This window comes from Cyprinodon variegatus, unplaced genomic scaffold (assembly GCF_000732505.1).
Source record: "Cyprinodon variegatus isolate N-32 unplaced genomic scaffold, C_variegatus-1.0 Scaffold187, whole genome shotgun sequence".
Lineage (NCBI taxonomy): Eukaryota > Metazoa > Chordata > Actinopteri > Cyprinodontiformes > Cyprinodontidae > Cyprinodon > Cyprinodon variegatus.
This window is the reverse complement of record NW_015150640.1, coordinates 771,607-793,234: the sequence shown is the minus strand read 5'-3', so window position 1 is coordinate 793,234 and position 21,628 is coordinate 771,607. Positions and strand designations below refer to the sequence as shown.

General features: G+C 38.2%; 1 protein-coding gene across 1 annotated transcript in view; it reads right to left on the bottom strand.

Moving 5' to 3' along the window:
- Positions 1–17,660, bottom strand: part of bahd1 (bromo adjacent homology domain containing 1) — a 56,448-nt gene extending 38,788 nt beyond the window's left edge. The window contains exon 1 of the mRNA XM_015379198.1: positions 17,310–17,660. The gene's annotated coding sequence lies outside the window, so the exon portion shown is untranslated. The remainder of the gene's footprint in view (positions 1–17,309) is intronic.
- Positions 17,661–21,628: the final 3,968 nt, after the last annotated feature.

The window sequence follows — 21,628 nt, the reverse complement described above, 5'->3', positions numbered from 1 at the left end:
AAATTAGCTTCTATCTGAAACATCTCCTCGGGGGAGGTGACCTTAAATTAGAGGGCAAAGGAACTCAAGTTGTGAAATTTGCCTGTAAGTCAATCATGTTTCAGAGAAAAATGAATGTATAACAGACTAAATGTTTGCCGCCGGTGGTATTGCACTGTGAGCAAGTTTCTCACTAGTAATGTGTGCAGCTAAGGACAAAAAGTAACAAACTGACTGCACCCTGAGCTATAGAATGCCAAGCAGAGCATTGGTGGAAGGAAATCCAGATTTTCTGTAATTTATGGATCTGTAAGGTTTGCAATCTGCCCCTTTGTATGTCCAACTCTTTCCTACAGAACCTTGGTTTCAGCTCTTTTGTTTGAGTCATGATGTTTCCTGTCGATTGGAAAGGTGGAACAGCTCTCTCTTTACTACAGACTCATAACAAGGTTACACTTGTGCTGGAAGAGCAATTTACAGGCTAATTCCATCCGCATTTCCTCTGATTTATCTGCACAATATATCCTGTTATTTTAACATCTTCCATAGATTTGAAGATCAGTTTACAAAGATAAAATGCTCAGTTGTTAGGGAAACAGCTCTATAAACTTAATATTTCATGTAATTTATTTAGAACAAAGTAAAATAGTTGGTTGTACTTCTAAAAAAACAAATGACTGTCACTGATTAAGTATTTCAGATCCAAATAAACTGTTAAAAGCCCCTTTATTCTGTTTTTAAAGAGACTTTAGAATAGAATTGCAAATCTCTTTATTGGCCCACAATGGAGAAATTATGATATAACAGCAGCAAAGCGACAAGCATCATAGGAAAAGAGTCACGAGTGTAGACATTAGAAAGTGCATTAAAAGAAAAACAGAATAAAGTCAGAAAAAATGTATAATAAAAAATAAAAAAAAACACTGTGCAAGAAGAGCAAAAAGAAGTTTTGAATACAAATACTGTAGTCACTAAAAAACAATAACCAAAATAAACAGTCTTGGACATTTTTACAGTAGGTAGATATAAGAAATAGCAGCAACAGCAAAGAGGTGCAAAATGAGTAGCATGTTATTTAGACTGACTAAAAAAAAAACTGCAAAATTAGCATAAAGTAAACAAGCAAGGCTTAAAAATCAAAAGCTCTCTGCCTGTTCAGCTGCTCAGTTGGGACCAAGTAGCACTAAATCGGTGACTTAGCAACGACACTGTGAAGGATCGCTATGGACAGCGGAAACATGCAAGAGGAGGAGAGTTTTGTGTCGGAGGTCATGAGATGAGTCTCCGCCTTCATACATTTTTTATTTAGAGGAGGAAAGCAGGGATGAAGATGCTGTGGAAGCGGACGCCAGGGCAGCAGAAGCTTGGTTTGGTGTAGAAGGCTTACAGCCGTACATGTTTGAGCCCTTGCCTCGCAACGCTGCCAGTTCTGTTAGCTCTACGCCGAAGACACAGACGCCCATCATTGTGAACACTGGGACGGAACTCAATGGTAAAGTTAATGATTCTGATTTGTTATTTCAACCGTTGCGTATATTAGCTCCGACATACGAGTAAAGATGCTATGAGCGAAAAATTTTGGTTGACAGATGACCGTTGATATATGATTAGCCGAATTTAGGTGTACAGGCTCACGTATAACTAACTGGCAGATTGTAAGACAGGATTTTTTTTTTTAAAGGCACACTATGCAACATTTTTCAGTTAATTAATGCGTTCCATAACGTTTTGGATGATAAATGAGTCATTTCAGGTCGAACAAAGGTTTTCTCGGCCGCCCTGGTGGTCTGTAGGGGAAATACCGTACTTGCAATAGGGGGTTTTCAGTGACGTCACTGGCCAGCTTCTGGTCCGCCATCTTCGGTGGCATATTATCGTATATCATATATATCATGTCGCGAATGGATAAGTACGCCAGCACGCTAGAGCCACCAGATCATGGAACATATCTGAGGAAATGTTCCGTGATCGACCATATGGACCCCTATGCCCTCCACGGTGCCTTGTTTAGCACTAATCCAGATGATTGGCCAAATGCAGAGCACGGTGACATAGTTCATTACCCGGTGTTCAGTGAAAACCCTCTGCACACTCATGAGGAAATGAGAGCGTACAAGGGTCTAGAGGCTCACAACCAGTTCACATCTGGTTGGGTACGAGATGTCGAAGTGATGTACATGAAGGAAATCGCCATCATACGTGGACGGGTGAGTTTTAATAAGATGGTAAAAATGTAAACAATCCGACGCAGGGCTCGCTATGCTAGGTGGCTAACGGCCGGCGGTGCGCGAACAGTTCCAAAGCTACAAGTCCTTGGAGTCTCATGTGGAGTTTACGAATGGATGGGTTCAGGAGCTGCAGCTCATAAAGCCAGCAAACAGTGCTAACCGTTAGTGCTAACAACCACTCAGGCATGTAATGTACTTTTAACTAGCTGCTATGTGTTTCAAAGGTTTGGTTAGTAACGTTAACTGCCAAACCTCCCTAAACCCTCCGGGTTTCTCACATATTTGAGCCTTTTCCCGCTGGTTGAAATCAAGTTAAGGTGAAATTAATCAAATTAAAACACGGCTGAGAGAGGGAGTCCAGTACGCGGTAGTCATAGGCAGTAGTCTGAGTAGCGGCGGCGGAGACGGTCAACATTGCAGCCACAGAAAGCCACGCCACGGAAAGCCACGCCAAAGCCCTATTATTAATATATTCTTACGTTTTAAATGCTTGACAGTTAATTACCTGTGACAAAGTGAGCACTGCAGACTCTGGCGTATTCCAGCTTAACACCGTCCAAATCGGACCTGGATATCCGTGTCAGCCATAGGTGACGGCGTTGTTCAGATAGCTGTTTTGTTTTTTCACATTGATTCACGATTACGGCTGGTATGCGATAGAAAGAGCGTTGATCTCCACCTCCACGGGCCGTGCAACCAACAATTACACACGATTTCACCATTTTTCACTGTCAATACTGCCTAAGGCCGCCACCCAATATGGCGGACGCGCCGAGTAGTCACGTGAGCATGACGTCACCTGAAAACCCCCTATTGCAGGAGCCCTCGGCCCGCACCCACAGGCTCAGAAGTCTTGTGCATCGCGAGGGTCGGTCTTGCTTTACGGCAAGAACTGCTACACGCCCCCAGTGAAAGGCATGCTCGTTGCTAGCGCAGTGGTGATATTTGTGCAGTTATCATGGCGGAACCAGCGAGAAAACAGCAAAAGCCCATGTCGGAGCAGGCAAAAAGAGGAAAAGGGTTCTCTACCGCAGTAGACATGGTGATTCGTTGCGTTTGCCTGTCTGCTAAGCTCAAAACAACCGCGCCTGGCTTGACGGAGAAATCAGGAGAACAGCTGAGCATATTTACGACAGTGCACTTTTACTTTTGCCCTCTGGGGGGAGCCTCGCTGGAAAATCAACACCGGTTGCATAGTATACCTTTAAATAGAAATTGTCTAACTTTTGGGACAATAACGTCTGATGAAGAGTGCATTTATATACATGTTTAAGCCAGAAATTTAAATATAGCTTCCAATGACTTCAAAGTTTATTAAAGGTTTCAAAGCATATAGTGCTCAAAAATACAAAAGTATTTCAATGTAGTGATTCAAACACAATTTCAAACACTACAAGCATATTTTTACAGACTGTATCCCCACAGTCTGCTACACTTTTCCATAATTAAATGTTTATAGGCCAATTTAAGACAATTTACTTTGTTCTTGCATGATTGTGTGTGGCCAACCCAATATTTACGCAAATCCATTTTAATTACATTTAATAAAATGCTATTATCTACATGAACTAAATTTCAAGCAGAACAACTTTCAAATAAAAAATGCAGTAATAATGTGAATAATGTAGATGCAACAGTTTGTGTTTTCTTTTTCTATTGATCAAACAAAACATTAACCTGACTCCGCCAGATGGATTTGCTCCGCATATCCATCTGGAAACCTTCCGTTGAAGTAATTTTGGGAAGGGGCGAATATACTGGTTAGCGGATTGGCCTATGTTGGTGATAGATGGGCCAAATAAACCAATCAGATATGACGTACTAACAGAGCGATGACGAAGAGGAGCCAATTGATAGATCAAACTGTTGCCGAAACCAGTCGGGAGAAGATCAAAAACATCTTTTCCTCTGAGAAAAGCCTCCAGACCAGTGTTTTGCTCTTCTTTCAGTGAAGAAATACTCTGTAATTCTGATAAAACTTACTAGATAGCCACGCTAACGCTAGTTTAATTGGCTGAAGCTGCCATTTTCTTTAGACTGAACTGTCGCGCTTCTCGTTGCGTCACACCTCAACCCGCCTCAAAGCCAACGCTGATTGGACGTTCATTTGGTGAACGGCTCCAAATTTTCTTTAACGGAAAGTAGCCAGACTGATCTGCGAGTGAAACCTTGAAAGCTCGCGAGATCAGGATGGTCTCACGAGGCTAACAAAACATTGAGATCAGCAAAAAGTTGGCCACAATATGATAGAGAAATTATCTTTAAAAATTTGATTAAAAATGTATCCCTTACCAAACACGAGCCATGCAGGACACAAGGAAAAAAGAAGAAAAAATTAGAAATTAGATTAAAATTGTAAAGGAAAAGAAAATACTGGTATAAATAGATAAACTTGTTTCATTACGCTTTAAGTTATGTCACAAGGGGCATGTAAGAGGTTAGATTTAATCGCAGTAAAGATTTAAAACAAACATACAGCTCTACTGACTGCATCTAAAGTGGACTTATTGAATTTAACAGCTGTGGGTTCAGTTAACAGCTGGTCTGTTGCAGCACATTTCTGCTGAGATGCACAACAAACGGCTTTCGATCTGAGGGCCTCCTCTAGCTGTTCATATCTTGGTTTGATTACTCAGGAAAATAGAAATATCTGATGTGAAAAACCTCTCTATTTGCTAACCGGTGGTTTCCTGCACAGCTACAGAGAATATCTGTGCCATGTATGGCAGGTGGTCTCGTCCTGTCAGAACACAGTAACAAAAAGTAGCTTGCTTAGACTACAAAAAAACTTAAAAATCTGAAATAAATCAGATAATTTATACCCACATTGCAAAAAAAAAAAAAAAAAAAAAAACCTCTGACCTTAAAAAACAATTTATCATGGAACCAGATGAACACATTCAGATTTAAAGCGCAGGTGTGCAGAGCGTGCAGAACGAGCTGGGAGCCATTTGTCAGCTTCAGCGTCTCGTCTGCAGATGTTCAGGTGACAGATCAGCACTACAGAGCAGATCCAGGACAGGAGGTCTAATTATATGCTTTTGCTCTTCCTGCTCAAACACACACACACAGCAAGATGTCAGACAGCCTGCCTTGCAAAAAGGGAAGCAAGAGACATTTAAAAAAAGGGAAAAAGAGACAGGGAAGATATCTGAAGAGATTGCAGGAGAGGGGAAGGGAGGCATCAGGGAGAATCTCACATCTTGCTTAGTGAGAGAAAAGTCTCACTGAGGGGATGTTCTTTTCCACATTCAGACTCCCGTTTTCTTTGCCTGACAGCGTCACACAGACATCTTTCAGAGAGAAAAAGAAGCAACGAGGAAAGAGAAAACAAGGAGGATTTGTGACAGAGTGACGGCAAAAGACAAGACAGGAGATGGAAAGAGACGGCACAGAGTAAGATCCTTGTTAACAACGAAGCTCTGACAGAGGAGGCTTCAGCTGGAGATGGACTGAGAGGTGATGCCCCCCCGCCTGCCCACCTGCTGGGGCCTCGTCATGCTTTCAGCTTCTGCTGAACTGAAGGACACTTGTTGGCGTTTAATTCTCAGTGAAGGAGTCTGACATTTGTCTGTCACACTGAGATCTTCTGCTCAGTTCAGCCACGAGCAGAAACAACACATACAACACACACACAAGTGCACTCATAAACAGCCCCAGTGTGTGTGTGAGAAAGACCCTGGCTCTGAAAGCTCTGCAGCTGTGGAGTGGTGGACAGCTGACGCCGGTCTGTGGGTCTCCTTGTCTCGCCTGCAGAACAAGCCCTGCCTCTTCTTTCTTGTGACTTCATGAAACAGACCTGTAATTTTCACAGCTGTGTCTCAGCAGCCAGCAACAGACACAGAGCAAGAGAAGCAGCGACTTCTGGACAGAGCACAGCCTTTTCCTATCCTGATTCACAAAAAGTGCTTCCCAATCTTAGAAAACTGAGAGTCACGCTCGGTTTTGTTGGAAGTTTAGCATTAGGATTCAACCACAGACTGGCTGGTGGGTCTTTGTCTGACTGACCTCTGCATGTCTATGACTGTTTGTACTTGGAAACACAGTTTTAAATGAGGTAATAAAGTGCAGCAAATAAAGGAAACACAAAAACAGGACAATTAAAGGTCACACCTACATGTTTTTCAGCAATGACTTTTTAAAAAAAAACAATACATCTACCGAATGTCTAAAGTGATGCAGAACAAGAAGGCTGTCTCTGTCTGGGTACTCTTTGATTTTGGTCGGTGTGTTCTTGACTACAACAATAGCTCTAACTTCTGTCTAGATAAGACCATCTCTACTAGAGCAGTGAGATGCTTCCCAAATAATAAACGATGGATCAACAGTGATCTGAAGAAACACCTCAACAAGAAAATACCCCTCCAAGAAGGGAGAGAGGGGATTACAGAGGGGTATACAGAAGCAGCTTAAGGTCAAGATAAGAGAAAGCAAGGAGGTATACAGGAAGAGGCTGGAAAGCAAGCTCCAGGTCAAGAATCATCAATGATCAGAATGACGCCTTAGTAATTCAGCACTGATCCATCTATAAGCCAGTAGAGTATTTTTCTCGATTTACTTTGGGTGAGGAGTTCACACTCCGTTTGCTGGATGTAAAGTCAAGTGCTTCCATGGTAAATTGGCCTGAACCTAGCAAACAATCAAAGCATTATATTCATGATGGATTTTGTGGATATTCAGAAGCAACTGGCATCCAGCTAAACTCAGATACCAATGACAACCACACAAGGTGAAAAAAGTTTAAATGCGGGGCTATGAGAATGAGCAGAAGAGGCTGCAGGTATGTGTTTTGGCCACAGGTGGCAGTATCATTAAAAATGCCTCCATTTTTTTCATCATTGTCTCAAAAAAACATTTTTGTCTAGTCTTGAAATTTTTAAATATGAAGTAGGGTTGTCACGATACTAAACTTTTCAACTCGATACCGATACTATGTAAAATATTCAATACTCAATGTCATTTTCGATACAACAAGGATAAAAACAAAGACTCCAAAATTCAACAGAAATTTTTTCATTAATAAACAAAATACAATAAATAGATAAATAAATACAATAAACAATATTTTGAGGTTGTTTGCTATGCACAATATTAATCAAGCTTGATAAAAAAACTTACAAAATTAAAATTAAGTGTTCCTTCCTTGGCTATGCTTTACACACATAACAATGACACTAGCCAAACCAGTTAAAAAACAAAAATAATTCTCAGCAGCTGCACCTGTTACTGAAAAATTCTGAAACCGAAAAGTGCACAGAATTATTCAATCACACAATGTTCAGAAAGTGCATTGTCCTCTAATCTGCGCATAAGATGAATGACTGTTTAGGTGCGACTGGTGGTAGCACTGTATCGATACTTTTAAAAATGAGTATTGTATCCGGATACAACTTTTCAGTATCGATACTTTTTTGAGTATCGATACTTTTGACAAACCTAATATGAAGTCATGCTTTTTCAAAAGGCTGATGCATTAACTAACTCTAGTAAAACAGAGATTTGGGTACAAAATTTACTCTAAAGGTTGTTGGAAATTTATGAACCCTGGTTGCTTTCACTTTGCTAAGAAGAAAAAAGAAAAACACAACTTGTGATAAACAGAAAGTTGTGTTTGTACAGCATATACACTAAAAAAAATAATACAACCACTTTTGGCATTTACTTAATCATATTTAGTTAGATTAACACAATTGTTTTATGACCCTGCTCAAATGACACAATTGTGTTAAAGTAACTAAATATGATGAAAGAATGCCGTAAACGGTTGCATTCCTTTTTTCAGTGTAGTTTATTATAAAAAGTTAAGTAAAAAATATCTTCATTACAAAAAAATAAATAAAATAAAATTACAAAATGTCACCAGCTGAATATAATGCTTGTCTTAAATAAGATTGAGGCCAACAGAAAGTCAAGGGCCAGACTTTGGACACCCCTCTGGTTGATTCAATGCTAAAAAGGTTTGCCATATTCCTCTCCTTTCACAGTGTTCAATCAAAGGAGTAGCTTTGGATAAGATGGGGATCTGAGATGAGATTAATGAATAACGGGACAAACTGCACAGCAATAACTCTCAGCTTCTACCACCAACCATAAGCTGGATGAAAATCTGTTTTAAAAGCCATAAAATTTTGTCAGTCATAACGGAAAAAATGAATCAAGCCTGCTGAGTTAGAACTAAGGATGTTTTCAACATTCAGTCCAATAAAGCAGATTGTCATTAAACAAGTAAACAGGCAGTAAATCCAGCCATGAGTTTCTGTTGAGGAATATTTAAATGTCACTCACTAGCTTTGTTTATTAACACTGCTGCGTGATGTTTTGGAAAGAGTCTGAGTTTCCAGGGGGGTGGAGGGAAACTTCCGGTTTATAACTTCTGGAAAGTCCCCTCCCCCCTCTAATATAGAATATTTTATTATTTATTTTTTTAAACCAAAGCCTTGCAGCTCATCATGATGTCCCTTTAACCGCAAGTGGCCACGATCTGAAGCTCCGCCTCCACAGGGACAGCTTGGAGGTCATTGTGTCTCTTTTTTTTTCTCTGAATGAGCGTGTGCGGCAAGGAAGAGAGCAGTTCATCAGGAATAATGGGATTAAGTTCGGGACTGATAACCTTCTTTAGCTCTGGTGTGTGGGTGGTGCGTTTCTGTTTAACATGCTTCCATTAAAGCCACATCAAGTCTGTTGTGACGAACTGAAGGATTTGATGTTATTGGGACTCTGAAAGTCAACTCAAGTGTTTTATTTATACATTTTAAACATTTAATGCCTGCTTAAGGTCAGGGTCTCACTGAAGGTCAAGAGACAACTGTCCCAGGATGTTAAGAAAAAGAAAAAAAAAAACACTGCTTATACATATTCTGCATAAATCACGAGAAGTTAATCTAGAAACAATATTCATAAGAAATAAAGCTATACTAGCAGTAGTTTGTTTAGCATTTTGTTTTCTGTGGTATTTGCCTGCTGCAGAGCACAGCAAATCTCCCTCACTGTCGGACAGTAAATACAGCTCAACTTTTATCATTCTTAGGTCAGTTATCAAAATGCTCTATTTAAATTTATCAAAAACTTGGAACAATTTTTTCAAACATTAAAGAGACAAAGATAATGATGCAAAATATTTGAATTAATCCCAGAACTTAAAAGACCTTATGAGGATGAATGACTATGAAAAAAGGGAAACAAGTCCTCATCTGGAAGGTCATGCAGAGAAGAGGGAGCCATTTCTTTCAAACCTAGGTTAGTTTTAAAATGCACTCTGGGGGGGACTACAATGGAGGAGTCTTGCCAGAATTATTGCAACCTTTGAAGGAAAAATTCATAGGTGGATAATCCAGGTCCAGAAAGTAAAACATCTGTACAGAGAAGACTTCATTTTCATTTCCAACCCCTGGAGAATTGAACAGGATGAAGGAAAACCAGGGTTTTTACTTTCAGGACCTGGATTTTCCACCTCTGGAAAGATTAGGAAGTTTGCAAGCCTGACATGTCATCCTAACTATTACAGCATTATGTTGCAGGGTACTATGCTGCAGGAGGGACTGGTGCACTTCTCAACATAGATGGCATCATGAAAAAGGAACATTATGCAAAATTATTAAAGCAACACTTGAAGACATCAGTTTATTTGAGCAGAAGTGGGTCTTCCAACTGAACAATGACCACAAGTATGAAGCCAAATTAGTTACGAAATGGCATAAAAACAACAAAGTCCTTTTTGCAGAAGGCACATCACAAAATCCTGACATGACTCTCAAAAAATGTGCGAATAGATTTGATAAATCTTATAGTTTCAGCTGTGCATAATCCTTATAAAATGTAATAATGGATTTTATAAGAAATCTATGATATATCAAGAATCTTCAGGTCAGTTTTACCCGCGACCGCTGCGAAACCAATGCTAAAATAGACCTCCTTCCCCTCTGATGTCCATGCTGAACTGATCCACAGAAAGTAGCTTAATGTTTTAACTAGTTTTACTCCTTACACCAATTCAGGAGTAGGTTATCTAGTCAATCAAATCATGCCGTATTTAAAGAACATTTTCATGAAATTAGTTTACAGAAAATATAACCTGAAGGTACAAAAAGATGAACAATTTAACAAGATAAATGCATGTTTGAATGCATGCTGAATAAACTGAAATAGATAATTAATAAAGTTGGTATAAAAAGACTTGCAAAAATAACAAAAGTGAATTGAAATAGAAGAAAATAAAAATACCCGATAGGCCTCATTAAACTACAGTGAATAATAAAAAGAGGAATATTTAAAAAAAATAAATGTAAGTAAACCAAAGATTTTATGATATATAGTTGCCTAAACTAGACATGTGAAATCATGCAGAGATATAACTTTTTAATATCAGTTTAAATTAGAAATAAACCCTGTTGACGACTTAAGGTCAGCTAAAAGTGAAAAAGCTTAGAATTAAGTTAGTTTTATAAAAACATCAGATTTCTCAGCTGCTGTTAAGTCTTTCAAAAGGCTGTTATCACTGTAGGTTTTGTTTCGATGTATTGCTATTAGAGGAGCTAGGGAATCTGGATGAGTTGTAGGGCAAAACAGGTCTGTGAAAAATGTGGTGCTTTTAGCATTATTTGATTTAAAAGTTTTGGAAATTATGCAAGATGGACGGGCGACCTGTCCAGGGTGTACCCCGCCTCTCGCCCATAGACAAACTGAGACTTTAAAGTTAAGTTTTCTCCCTGATCTCGGTCTATAATTGTGTCTATAAATATTGGATCATTAACCGGACTAAGTTAGCAATAAATGTATCTGTACTCAGGTCAAAACATTTGCATTTTGTTGGCTCTAGGCACCATAACAACCAGAAAAGATTATATTGTTTGCAACTACTGACTTGTCAAATGTTAAGACAAATTAGGTTTCTGCCTCATGCTCCTGTCAATGTTTTTTACCTTCTTTCATATAACAATAAAACCAGAATTATGGTCCCTGCTGCCTGTAAACAACAAAGCTACCTGAGGCAACTGTAAATGTTTTGAAATATATTAGAACAGGTTGGTCATTCGGCATCAGCCTTTTCTTTTTATTATTTCCTTATTCTGATTAGTTTAAATTTTAATAAATTCTAAATAATCTGTTTTCCCTTGTTTATTGTTTTTGGTAAATGGCTACAAATGACACAATACCTTTTTTAAGTGGTACTATCACATATAAAAAAAAACACAAACCATTCATTCAGGTTAAATTAAAGATCATAAACAATATTATATTTAGACACTATCTTCTAAAACTACTAATCTGTTCAACAGCTTTAGCTCAGAAAACACCAACGTTCTTATTGCTTTACAAGCAAAACTTGGCATTTAGGTTTTTTAAGCTTTTTCACACTTTATGCTGCTCCTTTCCTTTTCCTTTCCCCTCCTCTGCTGGGGAAATTACCTCTGTTTTTTTTTTTTACAAATTGTGCACATGTGCAAAATCCTCCCTCAGGTCACCCTTTCTTTTTATGTCAAATAACGAATAATGCTCAAGTTCACTACAAACGGACCAAAAGCGAAGTGTAAAATGCAGAAATGAAACATTATAACCCAGCCAACAGGGCACCGTTTATTTAATCAGAAAGGCTTTATATGCAACCAGAGTGAGCTACTAGTGTAAAAATTCTGCAAGTAATAGTGTGCGACTTCGCCCCTTCAGTTTCTAGGGGACAAAAAAAAAAAATGGTTCTATAAATGTCTTATGAAAGTAATCTCTTCCTTTTTCATAATCTTTGCAGCTTGAGCTGCATTTTTAACATATAATTTTCTGACAGTTAGGAAATCAAATTGTTTGAGGTCTGACAAGAGATCAATGTGTGGCTTATAAATGGACTAGATAGGATTAATTTTGTTTGCAGACAATAGATTGAAACTAATTTGGATGTTCCGTCTCCTGTAGCACACACCTTTACTGTATAGTTTTCAATGATATAGGCTAGAGTGTTTCTTAAGAGTCATGCACCAAATATATATTTTACTGGAGCTTAAGAGTTGGATCTGACACGGTGTATTATAACGTTCTAAGAGACTCTCCAAAAAAAGTTAAAAACAAACCACTGGACTTAGTTCCCAAGTTTGAAGACGTTTCGCTTCCCATCCAGGAAGCTTTTTCATTTCAAAATGTCAGGAATAGTGTTGAGTTTTAGGTTTTATACAGTAGCTCAACGAAGCCCCTTTTTGTTTTGAAAGCATGCAAATTGGAATGGATGAACAGGTCCACCCCTTTGAAATGGGGGTCATTTGGCTTCTTTTGTTAGCCTGTTATGCCCCATACCCATCTAAGTGTCTGAAAGGAGGTTCATTAAAGGGGATTGTTGGCCTGGCTGAATATTGAATATTCGAAACCTCGAACTAAACACTATTCCTGACATTTTGAATTGAAAAAGCTTCCTGGATGGGAAGCGAAATGTCTTCAATCTTGGAAACAAAGTCCAGTGGATTGCTTTTAACCTTTTTTGGGGATGACTATGACCTGGATGACTGAGAATCTTCACCAACATATTCTAAGAGACAGATTCAAAAAGTAAGGTAGTGTGTCTGGTATAGTGCTAAACCAGTGGTATTTGGTAGGGGTGTGAAGAAAAAATAAATATTTTTGCTGATATATTGTAATTTTCGTACTATTTACATTTTAGTTCCTAGTATCAATCTTTGAAAAAAATCAAACATTTTTACCTAAAACAATGAGGGAAAATGGGAACCGCCACTTTAGCAGATAACGCCATGGAGCCCTTTTGCTGTGCGGCGCCGCGCCGTACCTGTAGTTGAGGCAGTCACAGTGGAAGACGTGGACTGACTCAAACATGGATACCAAAAGAACTAAATAATCAATATCTTCTGATGGACATATAAAACACTTGCTTTTTTTAATCGATACATTTAACTTGATAGCCTAGGAAAAGATCACAATACTTATATTGCAATACCGTGATAAAATCATATAACCCAAGTAGCCTATGGTGACACGTATCGTATCGCAACACCCATGCCAATACTCCACAACCCCAAGTATTTGTTAGACCAGAGTGACTAATTAGTCTTCAGTAATTATGCGTAAACAACAAGTAGATTAGGAAGTTCCTTAAGGCACTATTCTTAGGTCACATTTATTCAAAATCTTTAAACTCACTCTAGAAAAAAAATCAAGTAGAATAACTAGAAATGCTGATGACATAACTTTTTATCTCTGAGTCATCAGGTGACTGTGTTCCTAAACTTTCATTATGAGACTTCCTAAATTGCTACAATATAAACCTGTGCATCTTCTCCTGCTTAGTCCTTGTCATGGGAGTGGGGCTGGTGCCCATCTCGGGCACTCTAAGGGCAGGGTACACCCTGCACAGGTTGGCAGTCTGTTGCAGGGCAACAGAGACCCACAAAGACACACAACCATGCACACACACACAGTTACACTTAAAGAACAATCTAGAAAAGCCATTTAACCTAACAGTCATGTTTTGGCTGTGGGAGGAAGCCGGAGTACTCGGCGAGAACCGACGCATACATGGGGGAAACATGCAAACTTCATGCAGAAAGACAACAGGCCAAAAATGGAACCCAGAACTTTCTTGCTGCAAGGCAGAAGTGACACCCACTGCTCCGCCGTGCAACCACATTATAAATCAATATGGCTGAAGAACGTAGAGTATGCAAGAGAAGCACAATGATAATGGATTCAGACCTAACAGAAAAAATGTTTTTCCTCAAAGCAATATAGAGAATAACTGCCATCAAAAGGCTGCTGCTAGAGTCCTTACTGACCCCGAGAGATCAAATCACGATCCAAAAATTACTGCAATAGCTCACTGTTTATTAAACAAATACATTATAAAATCCTGTTATTGCTCATAAAGGCACTGAATGTTCTAGTGACTTAATCAATTTCAGAGCTTGAAACAAACAGACCACTCAGATCATCAGTGTTCCCAGAAACAGAACAGACCAAAATTTAACTTTGATAAAAGCTTTAAGGTGTTTTCTATTTTAAATTAATACTAAAAACGTTACAGTTTGACTATCCCATATTCCACACTGCCAATCATTTTGGAACGCATCATCACTCGCCTAAAAGATTCCATAAACATTCAAACTGCAACAAAACACACTTTGAATCCCAAGCAATTAAATGGACAAGTCAAAAAAAAAAATAAAAAAATAAAACATTTACAGTTCATGCATTTAATTTTAGCACTTTAAGCAAACCACATGTAAAAGGTGTTTAGTAAAGCAGAGAGTCTGCTTATTAGAACAGGATTGTTTCATCATTGTCCCATATAAACAAAACAGCGGCCAAAAACATTTGAAATCATAAAGCATGTTTTAACTTTTTGTGTCTTTAGCCAAGCCCTGAACTCTAGTTGTATTTCAGCTCTTCCATTATGACTCTGCATTATTTTGAAAAAAAAAGAAAAAGAAAGAATCATAAAGGTCTGTTTGTTTGGGTAAAAATTAGATACTTTTACAGTAATTAGTTATACTGAAAAATCTGTTTGAATATAGATGCAGTCGTTCAGTAAATCTAATACTTTATGCAAATTACAAAATTAGAGGTCTAAATTAATCTTTAACATGAGTGAAAACCAGTTATATTGCATGGTTAAATATAACCGATGATACCAAATAGATCCATTAAAGGTCAGCTGACATATATTGACCAAACATCCTTTTGTTGGTTCTACCTTGACACATTTCTATATTTAACATCTTGGTATGAGCCATTACTCTGTATGAGATTACTCATCTTACTTCAAATAAAAATGTGTAAATATCATTGGCATCAAAGGGGTTTTTCATTTAGAGGGATGTTTTAAAAACTCTAATGTTCCCCAGTGTTCTTGGTGAATATTTACCAAGACACATCAACACTTATCTACGTTATAACACTTCCTTAGAAACCTCATGGTTCTAAACTTTCATTTAATACCAATATAATGAATACAGCCCTTGTACTCCTGAAGATATGCTCTATTTATAAATGAAACTACAGGTTTGCATACACTGCGTAGAAAAAATAAAGACACAAATCCTTTTTTTTTTTCCACAGCTGACATTAATTCACTTTAAGAAATTCCTGTTTTTGTTACTGAAGATGATGAATCTATTATGTACAATAACGGAACAGTAGCAGAGGGATTTTTTTTTAAACATGTGTTGATGTCTTTATTTTTCCATAATGTCACACAAAGAGGAGTTGTGTTTGAGATACTTCCTTAAAACACACCAACAGGTCTGCCTCCAGTTAATTCAAATATTGTGAAGCTTACAAAACAATGGTATCATTATCACTGACCTGGTTCTCTCAAATTGTTTGAAACCAGATCAATCATTGGTAAACATCTGAATTCAAAGACAGCCATGAATAAAATCTCTAAAAGATCTTGTACTAAATGATTTTGTTAGCTCTAACTGGTCTAAATCAGGAAAAGTTTAATTTGATTTCAAGTTATACAGGGAAAAGAAAAATAACACCAAATGTTTTTTTCTTACATGTAAATAAATACTTTCAACTGCCGTGTTGAGTGACTCAGAGAGAGAGAAACAATACCTTGAATAAAATAAATAGACTCATTTTTTACACTTTGGCTTCTAACCCAGTTGGAGCGGTTTGGTAATTTTATCATTTGTTTGCATTTGCTCTTTATCTTACCCTTTATTGTGCTTTTGATTTACTGCATTTCCTTTTGTGTTTTGGGCTTATTAGCTCTTTAGGGTGTGCACAGCCCTTTGACCAATTATAAAGCATCTTAAAGTGCCACACAAGTAAAGCAGAGTTTAGTAATTAGATTACCATTTCATGTATTCATGATTCACCTTTTGACCTGGTGTATATACTTTGAGGGATTGCATCTGAGTCAATGAGTCGATGCAAACTGAGGGGCATTCAGATAGGAGCCAGACGCAGTTTAGGGCTAATTACACAAATCAGATAGTTCCAACAGGAACACAAACAAGGAAAACATCCATATTCTCATAATAAATTACAGAAGATAGAATGTTTGTTAATTTTATGCTAATAAAAAGAAAAATACACTTATACAACTATACTGTCTAAATGAATCAGTTATTGTTCTGCATAATGTAACTACACATTGAAGGGGTTGGACAGTGGTTCTTTGTTTCTTCTTCCGACAATACTATTTTATGACTAACCTTGCTCTGCAAGCTGGGTTTACAGTCTCACAACAATTCCAACTTGAAAGACTCCCGCTAATACCATGGCTAATACGTCTGTCTCATAAAACTAACGGGTCGGACCATTGACTGGCCAGAAATGTTTTTTGGGGTGGGACATGTAGGAATAACGACAGTGAGAAGGGCCTTGATGGGGCATTACAAACATGGCTACACTGGAAGAGCTGAGCCTGGTTCTGCAGGAGGTTTCTTCCAGTTAAAAGGGAGTTTTTCCTCTCCACTGTCACTACAAGCATGCTTAGTGTGAGGGATTGCAATCAGCTGGTTTTCCTTAGATAGAAAACTTTGAATCAATTTGACTGTATGATCTGGTTGAACTGTAAAGTGCATTGAGATGACATGTGCTGTGAATTGGCGCTATATAAATAAACTGAATTGAATTGAATTAATAATGTGATTTCATGAATATTAAGTTTCCATATCTGTCATTATCATCAACAAAAACTTCAGCAAACATATCTAAATAAAAATGCTCAAACCTGAAACAGATAATAGGTTTTAATCACTAAACATTTCAACCACATCTGAAAAAAGTAAACTAAATAAAGTGTCAGGTGATTAAACTGCATCAAATCAGAACTGAAACTAAATGCTTATCAAAAGCAGTTTTCAATTAAAGTTAGACAGACAGAAGCTGGTAAATAACTCCAGCTGGAGCTGCTGCTGCTGTGACATTTTCAGCGGTCATGAGCTGAAGGATAAGCCGAGGCTCTGCCCACAGATCAGGCGACAAACCTGCGGAGGAGACCCCCCCTCCTGGAGCGCTCTGAAAGTTTGACATAATTTAATAAACACTGGCGGCTTAATGTCGCGCGTTATTCTTCTTATGATCCAGCTGTCTGATCGCCCCCCCACCCTCCTCGGCACTTTCAGTTTTACAGATAAAGAGTTGTTGTTGTTTTCTTACCGTTTCGCAGAGTGAAATCAGCTCCGGAACAAGCAGAGGCAGAGCGGGTTGATCCTTTAGAAAGAAGCCCGGATCGGTTCCTCTGGGAAAAGGTGCAGAGATGCGTCAGGTGTATGAGCTTCCCACGAATGAAGGAGGAAAAGCGAGCGCAGGGCGACTCATGTTGATCTGATCTCAGGCAGCCTGCTTTATTTCCTTCCTCAATCCAAACTCCAAGCCGCGACGCTGTGGAAAAAAAATTAAAATAAAATCTTCCCTAGAGTCTTTAAACCGGAGAAGATGAGTTTAAAAAGCGATCGAGGCCCTGAGCGCAGATCCTGCAAACTCCGGCTGACTTTGGCATGTTTTACATAACAGCATCATCCGCTTTTTATGTTGACGCATCATGAAGGGAGAACATGGCAGTTTCTTAAAGGGCCACACTGCATGGCAGAGCAGAGCAGAGCGAACGGCCCCAGCTGCTGCTGCTGCAGCAGAAAGGGGCCCGCTGGGCTGACAGATGGCTCCTGCGCACATTATTATGTCTTTAAGATCCTTTCATTTTGACTCTGGAGATAATTGTGACAGCAGGGACCATGGGCGGTTCTAGACAGGGGCCAGCGGGGGCCAGTGCCCCTGTAGATCATGTCCTGGCCCCTATTATGGCCCCTACAGAAGATAATACTCAAAGAAATTCTAACAATAATATGCGCTGGAATAGGCATGGTTACTGATAGGTCCTTTAGATCTATTTAATTTTTTTCTTTACAAATTCTGTTTTACTAATTATCTAAAAACAATAAGGCGATAGCTTCAGTGGTATTGAGATAGGATTCCAGTTTCCATCTGCTAAATTTTTTATTTTTTTTTTCAAAACAAATTGCTCTAATTTTATGGCTAAATTTATCAGTTTTTCATGAGTTCTAAATCAGCTTTTTAGAAAACAGTAATTTTTGAAACTTAAATTAAAGCTACAGTGTGTAATTTTCAGCGACATCTAACCTCCAGACTGCAGACCGCAGCAACATGAACATCTCCCCCCCACCGCTTCTCCCCCCCAACAGTACGGCGAGCGTTACGGGACAAAATGTCTTCCACGACGTCCACATCACCTACATTCTCAAGTGATGAGGTTTGTTTACATAGATAATTTTACAGATAGTATTTCATTAGTCTGTGTGTTCAGTACCGTCTCAGTTCATCTCTCTCAACTTGCCGTAGTTACTTTCGAGCATAATGGGCGATCTCGCAATCGCTAGTTTGTTGGCTCTGCGCTGCCGTAGCGCAAAGATGTCTGCCTCCATGGCTGAAAGACCCGCTCCTATGTAAGTATAAATAACGAATTCTAAGGCAACGCAAATATTAAGGTTAAGAGGCTGAGCTCGTAGATGATGATAAATAACATAGTTATGTATAATATATTACATTTCTGACTGTATATCCCTGTAATTATTACACACTGTAGCTTTAAGTCAAAAATGTGTAAATTTCCTGAATTAAGAATGTATATTGACCTAATACAAAAATAGATATAATTAAACCTAATTAAATAGAAGTTTCACTTTGTGCAGCTATATTAAAATGCTTGAATCCCTTGCCCTGATTTTTATTACATGCTTGGGCCCCCATGAAATCATGCTGGCCCCCTGGAACATTTGGTCTAGAAGCGCCACTGGCAGAGACAGACGGAGCTCAGCTGGTGAATGGAGGGCTGGTTCAGGCAGCTCACACTCGGGTGTGACTGCGGAGCAAAGGAGGGTCTTATCTTCACTGTTTGTTAAATTAAACATTGACTTTTATGCATTAGCTCAGCTAATTGGTTTTTTTGAGTCGATCCCCGCCAGGATCGGAGCTAGATGGGGGGCCAGGGGTGGCCATGGCCACCCTTAGCCAATCATTGGCCACCACTACCAATTTATTTCCCTATACAGATGGTGGCAACAGCAATACTCTCGAGTGGAATATTTAAAACATTTAAATATTTCATATATTAACAATTACTTGACAACAAAAACAAAGTGGTTAATTATGCACATCAGTATACTAACATTAAAGATGATAAGCACAGAATTCAAGCAGAGACAAATTTTGTGTTATATGGGGTAAAGAGAAAATCATGTTTCTCTGCAAGTCATCTAGGAGTCTTCAGTGAAATCATAGATAAATAGCTATTTTAATGAAAACTTATTTATCAATTTATGTAGATATTAGTACTTCTAAATGTCAATTTTGTGCAGAACGATTACTGATAATAGTAGGTAAGTAATGATGATGGAAAAGATGTTCGCCCAAAACTCAAACCTGAAAGAATTTTATCCACTATATACCTTTTATCGAGAAAGCACGGATGTTTTAATATATTCGTCTATTTATTGGCAAAGGCTGTGTGAAAGTATAGTTTGACTTTATTTAGAAAATATGGATGTTTTGCTCATTAATTCTCCTGTTGGAACAGTGTAGATTGACCGTGAGGTTTTGGTGCCTATCTACTTTTGGCCACCCCTCAGTGTACATTGCTTATTGCTGGGCCATCCTTATAAAAAAATTTCTGGCTACCCCTCTGATCCCCGCAAATCGGATTATTAATAAAAAAGGAAATTCAGTAATTACATGAAAAAAAAAAACATATATGACTGCATTTTAAGTTTAATTTTGGAGTTTTAAATAACACAGTAAGAAAATGTAAACAGTTATGGTTATGTTCCAAACAACCAAAAGTCTGACTGGCAGCCAGAAGATCATTGCAAAAAAAGGCTGTGCAAAGACCTCTATTCATCCATCTTCAAATCCACAAATGCACAAAAGGAACATGTAGAAAGACTCCATGCAGAAAACTCTCTTTATCCTCTGACATGGGAGTTGGCTCGGAGCTCTTCTGCCTGCCTTTTACAACTGCTTTCTGTATCTCTGCTTCTGTCTCCTTGAACCCCTGTCGGCCTCGGCAGATGGCCGCTCACACTTTGCCTGGTTTTGCTGGAGGTTTCTTCCTGTTAAAAGGGAGTTTTTCCTCTCCACTGTCGCTACAAGCATTCTTAGTGTGAGGGATTGCAATCAACTGGTTTTCTTTAGATAGAAAACTTTGAATCAATTTGACTGTACGATCTTGTGAACTGTAAAGTGCATTGAGATGACGTGTTATGAATTGGCGCTATAAAAATAAACTGAACTGAATTAAATTAATAATGCAATTTCCTGAATATTACGTTTCCATTACCTGTATGTCATTATCATTGACAAAAACTGAAAAAAGAAACATATAAATATAAATGTACGTAATATATATACAGGGGTTTCACTTTTTTAAAACTGTTTCCTGAAATAATTAAATTTTTAATTATGTTATATATTACTGTTATTAGTCATCTATTTGAATCACCCTAATCTTATTAATTTTATACAGCTTTTCTCTTTCAAGGGTCACTACAGCAAGTCATCTGTCGCCATTCTTTTCTCTTACATCAACCTTGATCTTGTTTTTCGGTCTTCTGGCAGATCCTGTCTTAATTCAAAGTCCATCACTCTTTCAAAGATTCTTGACCTTCCTCTTTTTCCTCTACTTCTTTGATGCATCATGTCTATCACTAGCAGTAAACGAATGTAAATCATATTATCGACAGGTGGTGGGTGTGGCTAAAGTTCAACAGTAGATCCCTTTCCTGCATTCTGCTTTGGAGCAGCACACAATACAACAAGAAAACATTTTGAGGCTCCATAAAACAAAGCTATTATAGTTGACAATCAATTTGAAATATAACAGTCTATAATTTCGAAATGTTTGTAAATTGAACCGCCTATAAATGACCTTATTTGGTTAATGACAAGCTTGAAAATTAAAACAAGTTGCAAAGAAAAGATGGAATTAATATCTGGATGTTAAACAAACAGATAATTTCCCCTGATTCTACTTTTTACTCCTTATTTTTCTGAATACCAATTACAAACAGATAGATTTACCTTTTAATGTCAGTATATCTAAAATATGATCAGGTTGCAACTTTAAATGTCACACAGAGCCTGTTTGGTCATTTATGTACAGCCAGAGTGGACAGGTGTAGCATAGGGCTGAATTTTCAGCGAAGTGGCTGACGGCCGTCTCCCCTGTTAGTGAAAACCTCTCCAATTCCAAACCTGAAAACATTGTGATCTGTAGATGTTTAACCGCTGAGCTGGTAGTGTGGAATCAGGAAGCAACACACTTTATGTGTGTTTAGTCAGCGACAGTTTTTCCTATAATGTCCAACATTTAAAGCAAAGGAGAAAATAACCAGAGATGGCAAAAGTACTCACTTTCCATACTTGAGTAAAAGTACAGATACTTGTGTTAAAAAATACTCTGGTAA